The sequence below is a fragment of the Meriones unguiculatus genome, assembly GCF_030254825.1.
Source record: "Meriones unguiculatus strain TT.TT164.6M chromosome X unlocalized genomic scaffold, Bangor_MerUng_6.1 ChrX_unordered_Scaffold_30, whole genome shotgun sequence".
NCBI lineage: Eukaryota > Metazoa > Chordata > Mammalia > Rodentia > Muridae > Meriones > Meriones unguiculatus.
The window spans coordinates 5390921-5404266 of NW_026843706.1; the positions used below are offsets into that span (position 1 = coordinate 5390921).

Below are 13346 nucleotides of genomic sequence, written 5' to 3' on the forward strand. Positions count from 1 at the left end.
CCTACCCTTCTTGTCACTCCTGTGAGAGTTCTTTAACACAGAAAGGCCCCTATAGGCCTTCAGCCAGTGGAAGTGCCAGTTATAAACAAAGCCTATGTGCTTTACTGATGGTCTCATGGAATGAGGACCTTGGTGGGATGCTGTTTGACTTAAACAACAGAAATGTAAATGTGAGGCTTTAACAGGCTCTAGAGAAGGCAGTCTTTAAGATTACATGGTCTGAGGCTGGGGTGGACATAAACAGACCTCTGATGCTGTATTGTCACCTAAGTGGGTCAGCCTATACTGACCTCAATTCTGTATAAGAGCTTAAGTGAGTCTGTCTGTACAAGCTTCCTCGCCTTTCTGGCAGGATAAGTGGGTCTGTCTGTTCAAGCCGCCATGCCTTTTTGTCAGGATCAGTGGATTTGTGTGGACACAGGTCTCTACGCATGTGTGGTGGCCTAAGTGGGTCTGTCTGCACAGGCCTTTGCACCTACCTGGCAGCCTAAGTGAATCTGAATGTGCAAAGGTCTCCACCTGTTTCCTGTGTCCTAGGCCTAAGTAGGGTTGTAAGGGCACAGATCTGTGCTAATGTATGGCAGTCCTGAGTGGATATTCGTTTATATGCCTCTGCACCTGTATGGTGGCTTAAGTGGGTCCATCTGCACAGCCCTTGCAAGGAAACCTAGTGAAAGACCTAAAATTAGAAACCTGAAATTAGACTTTCATGCAGAGGTCTGACAAGTTTTCATTTTCTCCACATGGTTTGCCTAAAAGAGGTTGATTCTCAATACAGGAGTCCTGGTATGTTCCTAGAAATATGTCGTGGAAAGCTGCAAAAACAGATCTTCATTAAATCCATGGTATTCTGTACCCTGTAGTATTGTGGCTCTTACAGGCTATCATTCTGATTCTTCCAGATTTCTTCCTGTCAGGGCTCCTGATTCAGCCCTAAGCCCAAGAGTAAGAGCCTCTCCAGAGCTAAACAACAACAGACAAGCACTGAGGGCAAGGGTCTCCCAGCAGTTCAGCCCACTGCAGAGGAAGCAGCATTTCCTCCTGTTGACCAGAGTGATGGATCCAGGTTTCCTGGTGGTTCTTCTCCTCAGGAAGTTAAAAGCCCTGTAATCCTTGGTGTGGGTGTGTCCTGCTCAGGCTCTAGTGTAGTTGTTAAGGGAGCTACTGTTCTTGCTGATAAGAAAAGTTTAGTTGCTACTCAGGCAGGGACCTCCATTCAGCACACACTTAAAGATCCTTCCATGAGGAGGGTTAATGTGCTGATAGAATTACTGTTTAATATGAAAGGGATGGTTATAAGCAGTAAAATGCTGGCAATCGTCAACAAGAAGTATAGGGAACAGTTCCCTGAGATAATCTTGAGAATTTCTGCATACCCAGGACTAGTCTTTGTTCTTGAGTTGAAGGAAATAGATGCCAACTCCTATTTGCTGGTGGGAAAACTGGGTCTCTCTACTGAGGGAAGTCTGAGTTGCAATTGGGGATTGCCCAGAACATGTCTTTTGATGTCCATCCTAGGTGTGATCTTCCTGAAGGAGAAACGTGAGGTCCCAGAGTGCATGTTGAAACCACCAAGAATGAAGTCATGGAAGTTTTAGCTAAGGTCAATGGCACTTTCCCTAGTGTCTTCCCTAATCTCTAGCAGATTGCTCTTAGAGATCAAGCAAGGGTACCAAGAAGAAGAGCTCAAGGTAGGGCTGGCAGTGTGTCCAAAGCCATTGTTCATTCCACGGTCCTAGCTTACAAGTCCTCTCACATGTAATGAGTCTTTTTATGGTCTCTACCTTGTATTTGAAAAACAGTCAGCCTCCAAATTAGTGGAGAGTTCATAGAATACCAGAGGAAAAATGAATGCATTTTTGACCTGTTATACATTAGTAAAATGTAGGTAGTTTTGTTACTTTTTGAATGTTTAACTAAGCAGTCATTTGTGCCATACTCTTTGTTAACTGCATAAAGGGATTGTAACCACTTGTCAGTTTAGGACTTGTTTCAATCCATTGAAACAAACTGGAAAACTGTATTCTGTTTTTAATAAAACGTTAGGTAACATTACAGTGGAAAAGAGATTTTCATGGAGATGTTATACCATACAATGTTGAAACAACAGTAAAAGTCATTTTTGAAAGTCATTTTTGAAAATGTTATATATGAGTGTCATTTCTTAGCTGTATACTTTTTTCTTCTGGTATTATGCTAAGTGAAATAAAGTTGGATTTGATGACTTTATTCAAATTCATTACAAAGTAAACTGTAAGTGTTTATTACTTTTTTTGGTCAAGTATTAATTAAGCATGGCTTCTCTGGAAGTTCCCCCTTCCCTCTAAGAGCACTGAATCTAGTTAGAAAAACATAGTATAGCCACGAACAATGCACTGTCAGAGCGTAGCAGCAGCTACATATAAGAAAGAGGGTAACATACTATTGAAAGGGCATATAGAAAGATGATATGAGAAACTGGAAATTTTCGTGAAAGCTATATATAAATCACTATGGAATATATTGTAATAGGCAATTCAAAGGGCATACATGAACCAAAATGCTATGTTGGCGTTGCTATGATTTACTAATTGTGTAATTTTTAATCTGCATCTGGCATTGTCTGTAAGTAGACAAAGTTTGTGTTTTGAGTCAAGTGCTAAAAGCCTCACTAAATGATAACTATCCAAATTAGGATTTTTAATATTTTTACCAACTAGATATTGAGCCCTCCTTTAGAGTGTCACAAATTATAATCCAAGACATTTGGTAACTGCAATTTCATCAATGTTCAGTAATTTGAGTGTGTCTGTGTGGTGGTCTGGATGAGCAGCCAGAGTGATTAGGACGAGACTCATGATATAGCTGAGGGCAAAGAGACCAGGCCTAAATCAAGGAATAAACTTTGAATGTTCTTTTGGAATTTGAGTGTGCCACTAAAATGATTTCTACCTAGTGCAAGAGTGGACAGTCAGTTCACTGCCCCAGTACAGATGAATACACTATACAATACACAATATATATAAATATCTATAGAGATTTTCTGAAAAGTACAGGTGATACTTGAGAAAAGGTACCAAGAAGCCACCAAATGCTCACTTTGAGTATACACAGATAAAGCCAGATTCTCTTTCATTAAGAAGGAATTTTAGTTATCACCTTCAATCCAAACAAATTCAGCGAGGATGAAGAGAGGTTCATTGGCTAAGAACACTGAGTTTCAAAGCCTGAGGTTCAACTCCCACTACCCATGTGGTGGCTCACAAACATCTGTAGCTTTATCTTTAGAGGATCCAATGCCTTTTGGCCTCCGTGAGTACTGCTTACATGTGAGGCACAGATATACTTTCAGGCAAAACAGTCATACACATAACAATACAAATAAATACGCTTAATGATAACTACCATTTGTTTAAAAACACAGTGTTTGCCTTACACTGTTCTTTGTGACCTTTATCAGATACAAAATGCAGTCAGAGAACTTACAGTTTCTGAAGTTAACAAGAATAGTACAATGAACTGTTAGACTAGTACCTTGCTCTGAATACTTCTGAAGGAATACAGCATTGCATTTCGCCAGGCCAATGGCAGACCTTGTATCACTGACACATTTTTTTATCTATCATTTCAAAATTATATTTTTTGTAATAAATGTATTGTTAACCCAAAGTATTATTTTGCAGTACTAGTCCATGGAAATTGCAATTAAATAGAAAAAAAAAGTGAAGAATGATGAATGTAAGAGACTAATGGGGGAGAATTGGGAGCTTGAGGTCAGCCTGCAGGACCTCCTGGAATGCATAGCAAGACCCATAAGAAATGAATACTTAGTGATATTTGCCTAAAGCTCAATAAAAATAACCTCAAAAGATAAGAGGTTCACAAATCCCAACTTTAAGCTTTCCTGTAGAAAGTAAGTTTCCATATACAGAAAGACACAACAGGTCATAGCTGGATGAAAAAAGTAGGCATAGTTCACCATTCTTCATGTATAACAACACAACAATTGTCTTGGGCTCACTATATACTACTTCAGCTTGGCCATGATTATCATTTTTGGAGCATGTCTTTCCCCTATATGGTCTGCAGAAGGGAAATAACTGAGGGCTTGGAGTGATGGAGCTATTGCCTAGAAGCATTCCAAGAGACAAATGCTGCTCAACATAAGGAATCACAGAGATACCAGCTGGGGATCTGCTCTCAGACCTACAATACTGAGATGAGTTTTATGGCTGATATTTAATCTCTCCATGCCTGGTTGTCCAAATTACAGAAGAACAATGTTTTACATAGGTGACCTGAGAGGAAGAGTCTTTCTACATGTGGCATATTTCCCTTAAGGATTGTGTGATCTTACTCATATAACTAGTGTAAAACACTTGAGATCTAACGAGATGAAAGCTGAATGCTAAGAGTTCAAGGCTCAGGAGCAGAAGGGAAGGGAAGTGTTGGGAAAAGTTGGTGGCTGTATATTAAGCTACAGTTGGAAGACAAATACCTCATGCTCTCGCTCCATTCGGTAACTCCTACTGACAATATTCTGTAATTTCAAAATGCTAGTAGAAAAGATTAATATTTTCACTACAGAGAAATGATGCTTAGGAAACAGTTAGTCAAACTTTAACATTACACAATGTACACATATAATGAAATATCATATGGTGTGGGTATTCGCAGGCAGATGGGATGAGGAAGATAGTCACCAATTTGGGAAACAGACTCCAGAGACAGTACTGAGTGCAGATCTACTTTTATTGTGCAGAAGCAATCATTTTATACAGCATTTGGACAAATGGGGAATTGACATAAGTTTGCCAACCATTCCATGTTTACTATGGAGAAGTGCCTGACCTGCCAGCACTTTAGGGAACTTTTGTGCAGATGGGAAAAGAGGCCACCACACTACTTTGTGCCAAATCTGAGGCTCTACCAGTTGATGAGATCATCCTTTTCTGTTATTCAGTTTGCCACCAGACATGGGCACTCATACTATTAACTGAGTGGTATGGAAGCCTTCTTCACCATCCACGGGGCCCCACCTAGGAGCCACAGCACCCACAACATTGTACCATAGTAATATGCTTAATCTTTTTTAAAAGGTAAAATAAATATAACATGTAAAGATGAAAGCCTGAGTCTCTAAACATTTAAGGTTAGGGACTTGAGGGAGGACTAAAGGTAGATAGGAAAGAACTGCAAGAAGCCTGAATTTGATGTCACTCACCCTTGTGGAGAGAACTTCTCACTGTCTTTCCAGGAAGAATTGTAGCATGTTGAGCTCCAGCAATCTAAGTTGGTATAGAACCTGATTCAACCATGTGCACTGGAACAAACTGGGAAAGGCTGGTACAATGGGGTTTGATAGAAAAGGTTAGAGTAATACAAAGATTCAGGAGATGCAGGCAATTAAAAAATAGGACACAGATTAAGTTTTCCTACATGAACATTCGAGTAGAGATGACAGAGAGACTCACAAGGTCTCATTCCCAGGTGAAGAACTATTGGCAACTGATGGTACCGAGGGAGAGAGAGTCAGTTTTCTTCATGGCTGTATCCCTTGGTAGGTTGACCATGCTTCACTGGATGGTAATAGTGAATGAAAAAGAAAAGAAATAGAAAGTAAAGGATACGACTGCTCTTAGGTATGTTGTCGGGGAAATTTTATTATAGATAATAGGAAGAGCAGAGATAGAGGCAGAGATATCTGGAAGAGCCTAAAGCAGACATGACTAGACTGAGCTGTGCCATGTGATGTGATGGGAAGTGGGGAAGAGAGAGGAGTTAAATAAGCATCTCAGCTATTTTTCCCATTTTAAAACCTAACACCTATACCTATGCATATCTGGACAAAATTAATTGGACTAAGTGGATTATTTAAAAAAAAAGAAGAAGACTAGAGGAAACTTAGTAGGCTGTCTGCAGAAGAACTCCCCTTTCTCTTGCCAAAGATTCAATCCCCCAGTCTCATCCCAAGTATTGCAAGACAGCACAAGCTGTGGTCTTACTCCAACTCTTACAACATAAGTGGATCCCACTGATAATCCTCTTCTAACCTCTCTCCCCAACTGGATGTTTTGTTCCAGACTGCAACTCCAACAGACACACCTGCTGAACCACAGGCCCCATTCCTCCCCCCTAAAATGTGGGATGCTCTCAGACCTTCTCTCTGTCCTCCCAGAAACAATACTCCAGTCTTTCCCATAGCACTGCAACAGAACACCAGCTTCAATCTTCTCTCAACCCAGCTCACATCTCCTGTGGTTCTTACAAATCATCCCCTCCTAACCTCCCTACTTCCAATGCCTGATGTGTGGGTAAACCAGAGGGCATATCCACTTGGGCAAAGAATATGAGTTTTCTAGTCCTCATAAACAAGTGTGCAGAGCAGGAAAAGGGTATCACAGCGCAAGATGTTTCTGAAAGAAGTGTGATAATTTCCTATGAGAGAAGCCACAAAGCCGTGATGATTGTACTCTGCACTGGACACAGAGGTTAGAGCCTATTTCATGAAAAGGGCATGTTAATGATTAGATTACCTTGGGCACAACATGCTGAAGTCTAAGGAAGAACTTTATTTTGGTGGTAATCATATGATTACCACCTGGATGTCTCCAGGTATCTGGGTGGTAAGTTTTAGTATCTTGATGTAAAAATATAACTTTTGAGGTGTTTTTTTTTTAAGTGTGTAGATTGTCTCCAAAATTTGTGAAATAACAGACTTACACAACACAAATTACAGTAGACATATTTTCAACTCTTTTATTTTTGCCAAGTGTTGAAAATTTTTATCTATACTGTCATTAAAAAAAAAAAAAGACAAGGTTGTATCCCTTTGATATCTTTTAGTTGTCTTATGGCTTTAGATAGGACTTCAAGTACTATGTTGAAGAGATACGTAGAGAGTGGGCAGACTTGTGTTGTCCCTGATTTCAGTATGATTAAGTTTCTCTTCATTTAGTTTGATGTTAGCTATAGGCTTGTTGTATATTGTCTTTACTATGTTTAAGTATGTGTCTTTAAAGTCTCCAAGATGTTAAATATGAATGGGTGTTGTATTTTGTCAAATGCTATTTTATCATCTAAGGAGATGATCATGTGGTTTTCTCCTTTAGTTTGTTTATATGGTGGATTACATTGATGGATTTCCATATACTGAACCACTCCTGCATGCCTGGGAAGAAGCCTATTTGTCATGGTGGAGAAAGGAAAAAATCAAAGTATCATAATTCGCAGATATGACAGTATACATGAGTGACCCAGCTGATAAACACTTGCAGCAAAGTGGTGGATACAAAATTAACTCAAAAAATCTGAAGCCCTCTTGTATACCAAAGTTCTGAGAAAGAAATTAGGGAGGCAACACCCACCCTTAGAATAACCACTAATAACGTAAAGTACATTGGTGTGACACTATCTAAGCAAGTGAAAGACCTGTTTGAAAAAAAAAAAAAGAAAAAGAAAACACAACTTCAAGTCTCTGAAGAAAGAAATTGAAGTAGAAATAAGAAGATGGAAAGATCTCCCATGCTCATGGATCGGTAGGATTAACATAATAAAAATGCCTATTCTGCCAAAAGCAATCTACCAGATTAAATGCCATTCCCATCAAAATACCAACACAATTCTTTACAGACCTTGAAAGAAAAATTCTCAACTTCATATGGAAAAATAAAACAAAACAAAACAAAAACCAGAAATGTCAAGACAATCCTGTACAACAACAGATTGTCTAGAGGTATCACCATCCCAGATCTCAAGCTGTTCTACAGAGCAATATTAATAAAAATGGCATGGTATTGGCATAGAAACAGAAAGGTGGATAAATAGAACCAAATCTAAGACCCAGAAATAAACACACACTTAAGGATACTTGATTTTTGACAAAGCCAGAACCACACAATGGAAAAATGACAGCATCTTCAACAAATGGTGTTGGTCTAACTGGATATCTACATGTAGAAAAATGCATATAGATCCATATTTATCAACCTGCACAAAACTAAAGTCCAAGGTGATCAAAGACCTCAACATAAAACCATACACACTATATCAGTTGGAAGAAAAAGTAGGAAAGAGAATAGAACTTGTTGGCACAGGAGAAAACTTCCTGAGTAGAACACCAGCAGCAAAGGCTCTAAGATCAACAATCAATAAATAGAACCTCATGAAACTGAAAAGCTTCTGTAAAGCAAATGCCTGTCTTCAGAACAAAATGACAACCTGCAGACTGGAAAAGGATCTCCATCAATCCTATATCTGACAGAGGGTTAATATCCAGAATGTATAAAGAACTAAAGAAGTTAAAAAGCAACAAATCAAGTAATCCAATTGAAAAAAGGGGGTACAGATCTAAACAGAGAATTCTCTGTAGAGGAATATAAAGTGGCAGAGAAACAAATAAATAAATTATCAATGTATTTAATCCAGGGTGATACAAATCAAAATGACTCTGAAATATAACCTTACACCCATCAGAATGGCTAAAATAAAAAACTCTAGCGACAATACATGCTGGAGAGGATGTGGAGAAAGGGGAACTCTCCTCAATTGCTGGTGGGAACGTTATCTTGTACAACCACTTTGGAAATCAATCTGGGGCTTTCTCAGACAACTAGGAATAGCGCTTCCTCAAGATCCAGCTATACCACTCCTAGGCATATATCCAAATTATGCTCAAGTACACAACAAGGACATTTCTTCAGCTATGTTTGTAGCAGCTTTATTTGTAGTAGCTAGAACTTGGAAACAACCCAGATGTCCATCAACAGAAGAATGGATATAGAAATTTTACATTTTTACAATGAAATACTACTCAACAATTCAAAACAAGGAAATCATGAAATTTGCAGGCAAATGTTGGGATCTGGAAAAGATCATCCTGAGTGAAGTATTCCAGAAGCAGAAAGACACACACGGCATATACTCACTTATTAGTGGATACTAGACATATAATATAGGTTAAACATACTAAAATCTGTATACCCAAAGAAGCTAAGAGAAAAGGAGGACCCTGGGTAAGATGATCAATCCTCCATCAGAAAGACAAACAGGATAGACATTGGAAGGGAAACACAGGAAACAGGACAGGAGCCTACCACAGAGGGCCTCTGAAAGACTCTACCCCGCAGTATATCACAGAAGATGCTGAGACTCATAACCAAACTTTGGGCAAGGTGAAGGGAATTCTATGAAAAAAGAGGGAAAGAGTAAGAACTGGAGAGGACAGGAGCTCCACAAAGAGAGCAACACAACCAAAATATCTGGACACAGGGGTCTTTTCTGAGACTGATATTTCAACCAAGAACCATTCATGGATATATCCTAGAATCCCTGCTCAGATATAGACCATGGCAGCTCAGTAACTCAAGTGGGTTGCCTAGTCAGGGCAACAGGGTCTATCTCTGACATGAACTCAATGAGGGGCTCTTGGAACATCTACCCCTGAGTGGCGAGCAATCTTGGCATTCCACAGAGGAAGACAATGCAGCCAATCCTGTTGAGACTTGATAAGCTAAGGTCAGATGGAAAGGGAGGAGGACCTCCCTTCTCCATTGACATGGAGAGAGGCATGGGAGGAGATGAGGGAGGTAGGGTTGGATTGGGAGTAAATGAAGGAGGGGATGACAGCTGGGATACAAAGTGAATGAACTGTAATTAATATAAAAATAAAAAAAATAATTAAAAAGACATGGTTGCTGGCAGCATCACCTAATGTTAAAATAAGAATAAATCACACTACTTAAGTGCCACAGTTTCTATGTCTTTTTAAAAATCTTTATTTTTATTGTATATGAATGTGTATTTTGCCTGCATGTATCTATGTGCACCATATGCAAGCCTTACAACTACTGAGGCCAAAAAAAGGTTATGAATCTCATGGCTTGCAACTTACAGACGGTTGTAAGCAGCCTGTGTATGTTGGGAATTAAACCTAAATCCTCTGCAAGAGCAGGCAATTGTCTGGTAATGTAATAGTGGCCAAAAGCTTATGTGTGGCAATATTGTAGTCCTAGGTAGAACCTACTATTATTACTTTTGATAAATGGGCATGCTCTCAAAGTGCCTTCCAAATATTTATGTTTATGCCAATAGATTGAAAGTTTTCACCTTCTTTCTTCAGAAAAGGTTTTGTTGCAATGGACAGCAGTCAGTGCACAGACAAACAACTGGAAAAAGTACTGACAGTAAGAAACTGAATGCTCATCCCTGAATGTGACCAATCCCAAACCAAGACTCTGGAAACACAATGAAAGAAGAATTAGAAAAGCTGAAAGAGCTGCATGATGCTGAGAGTGCTGTGAAATATTGTCTTATGGTCATAAGATGACTATCTCACCCTGAACTTACAGCAGCTATGGTTGCCTACACAATAGTTGTACAAGATAAAGCCCCACAAAATTCCAGCATAGCTAGGGAAAGTATTCTTCAGGCTCTAATTATTTTTTTAATTCATATTTATTTTATTTTTTAATTAATTTAATTTTAATTTTTATTAATTACAGTTTATTCACTTTGTATCCCCCTGTTGCTCCCTCCCTCCTTCCCTCACATTTCCACCTTTCTTCCCACTTATCCACCTATGTCCCTCCAAAAGTCCACATATAGGGGAGGTCCTCTTCTTTTAAATTATGATCCTAGTCTATCAGGTCTCATCAGGAGTGGCTGCATTGTCTTTCTCTGTGTCCTGGTATGGCTGCTCCCCCCTCAGGGGGAGGTGTTCAAAGAGCAGACCAATCAGTTCATGTCAGAGACAGTCCCTGTTCCCATTACTGTGGAACGCACATGGAGACTGAGCTGCCATGGGCTACATCTGTGCAAGCGTTCTAGGATATATCCATGAATGGTCCTTGATTGGAATATCATTCTTAGAAAAGAATACTGTGCCTAGACTTTTTGGATCTGGAATAATTGGCATAGAGGAAAAAGAAGATTCTTGTCTCCAAGGTCCCAAAAATATTTCAACAAAATCATAGAAGAAAATTTCCCCAATTTCAAAGAGAATCCGAGAAGTATAATACAGGCCTAGAGAATACCTAATAAATTAGACCAGAAAAGAAAATCCTCCCGCCACATAATAATCAAAACAGTAAGTATACAGAACAAAGAAAAAATACTAAAAGCTGCAAGGGAAAATGGTCAAGTAATATATAATGGCAAACCCATTAGAATCACACCTGACTTTTCAACAGAGACTATGAAAGTCAGAAGGGCCTGGACAGATAGCATGCAGACCCTAAGAGAACACAGATGTCAGCCCAGGCTACTATTCCCAGCAAAACTCTCAGTCCTCATAGATGGAGAAAACAAGATATTCAATGACAAAAACAAATTTCAACAAAGCTACCCACAAATCCAGCATTACAGAAAGTACTACAAGGAAAAATAGAACCAACAAAAACTAACTACATTCAGGAAAACACAGGAAAAAAATAACCTCACTATAGCAAAACCAAAAGTAGCCAAGCACACAAACACACTACCACAAACAACAGCAAAATTAAAGCATCTAACAGCTACTGGTCATTAATCTCCCTTAATGTCAATGGATTCAACTCTCCACTAAAAAGAAACAGACTAACAGAATGGATACATAAACAAAACCCAGCAATCACAAGAAACACACCTAAGTCACAAAAATAGACATTACCTGAGGGTAAAGGGCTGAAAGACAGTTTTCTGAGCAAAAGGACCCAAGAAGGAAGCAGGAGTAGCCATTCCAATATGTAATAAAATAGACTTTCAGCCAAAATTAATCAAAAGATGTGGGGAAAGTCATTTCATAGTCATCAAAATAAACTCCACCAATAAGACACTACAATTCTGAACAACTATGCCCCAAATACAAGAGCACGCACATTTGTAAAAAGAACATTAATAAAACTGAAACCACACATAGATTCCTACCCTTCACAATAGCGAAAAAAAAATTCAAGTCTCTGAAGAAAGCATTAGAAGAAGATATCAGAAAATGGAAAGATCTCTCATGCTCATGGCTTGGCAGGATTAACATAGTAAAAATGGCAATCTTACCGAAAGCAATCTACAGATTCAATGCAATTCCCATCAAATTACCAACACAATTCTTTACAGACCTGGAAAGAAAACTTCTCAACTTCATATGGAATAACAAGAAACTCAGAATTACTAAAACAGTCCTCTACAATAAAAGATCTTCTGGAGGTATCTGCATCCCTGATCTAAAGCTGTATTATAGAGCAACAGTAATAAAAATGGCATGGTACTGGTATAGAAACAGACTGGTGGATCAATGGAACCAAACAGAAGACCCAGAAATAAACCCACACACTTATGGACGCCTGATTTTTGACAAAGATGCCAAAACCTTAAAATGGAAAAAAGATAGCATCTTCAATAAATGGTGCTGGTCTAACTGATGGCTACATGTAGAAAACTACAAATAGATCCATACTTATCACCCTGCGCACTAAAGTCCAAGTGGATCAAAGACCTCAACATAAAACCAGACACAATAAACTTGTGAGAAGAAAAGACCTCAACATAAAACCAGACACAATAAACTTGTGAGAAGAAAAAGTGGGGAAGAGCCTGGAACTTATTGGCACACGAGACAACATCCTGAACAAAACATCAACAGCACAGGCTCTAAGATCAACAATCAATAAATGGGACCTAATGAAACTAAAAAGCTTCTGTAAAACAGAGGACACTGTAGTCAGAACAAAACGACTACCTACAGATTGGGAAAGGATCTTCACCAACCCTGTCTCTGACAGAGAACTAATATCCAGTATATATTAAGAACTACAGAAGTTAAAAAGCAACAAATTAAGTAACCCAATTAAAAAATGGGAAACATAACTAAACAGAGAATTCTCTGTAAAGGAATATCAAATGGCAGAGAAACACTTAAATGAATGCTCAACGTCATTAGTCATCAGGGAAATGTAAATCAAAAGGACCCTGAGATTTCACCTTACACCCATCAGAAAGGCTAAGATCAAAAACTCAAGTGACAGCACATGCTGGAACAGTTGTGGAGAAAAGGGAACCCTCCTCCATTGCTGGTGGGAATGTAAACTTGTACAACCACTTTGGAAATCAATCTGGCGCTTTCTCAGAGAATTAGGAATAGTGCTTCCTCAAGATCCAGCTATACCACTTCCAGGCATATATCCAAAAGAGGCTCAGGTACACAACAAGGATATTTGCTCAACCATGATTGTAGCAGCTTTATTTGTAATAGCCAGAAGCTGGAAACAGTCAAGATGCCCCTCAACTGAAGAATGGATACAGAAAGTATGGTACATCTACACAATGAAATACTACTTAGCAATAAAAAATAAGGAAATCATGAAATTTGCAGGTAAATGGTGGGAACAGGAAAA

At 38.9% G+C, this 13346-nt stretch overlaps 1 pseudogene; it reads left to right on the top strand.

Annotated features, from left to right (window-relative positions):
* Nucleotides 1-13346, top strand: part of LOC110543449 (melanoma-associated antigen B4-like) — a 36028-nt pseudogene that overhangs the window by 2187 nt on the left and 20495 nt on the right.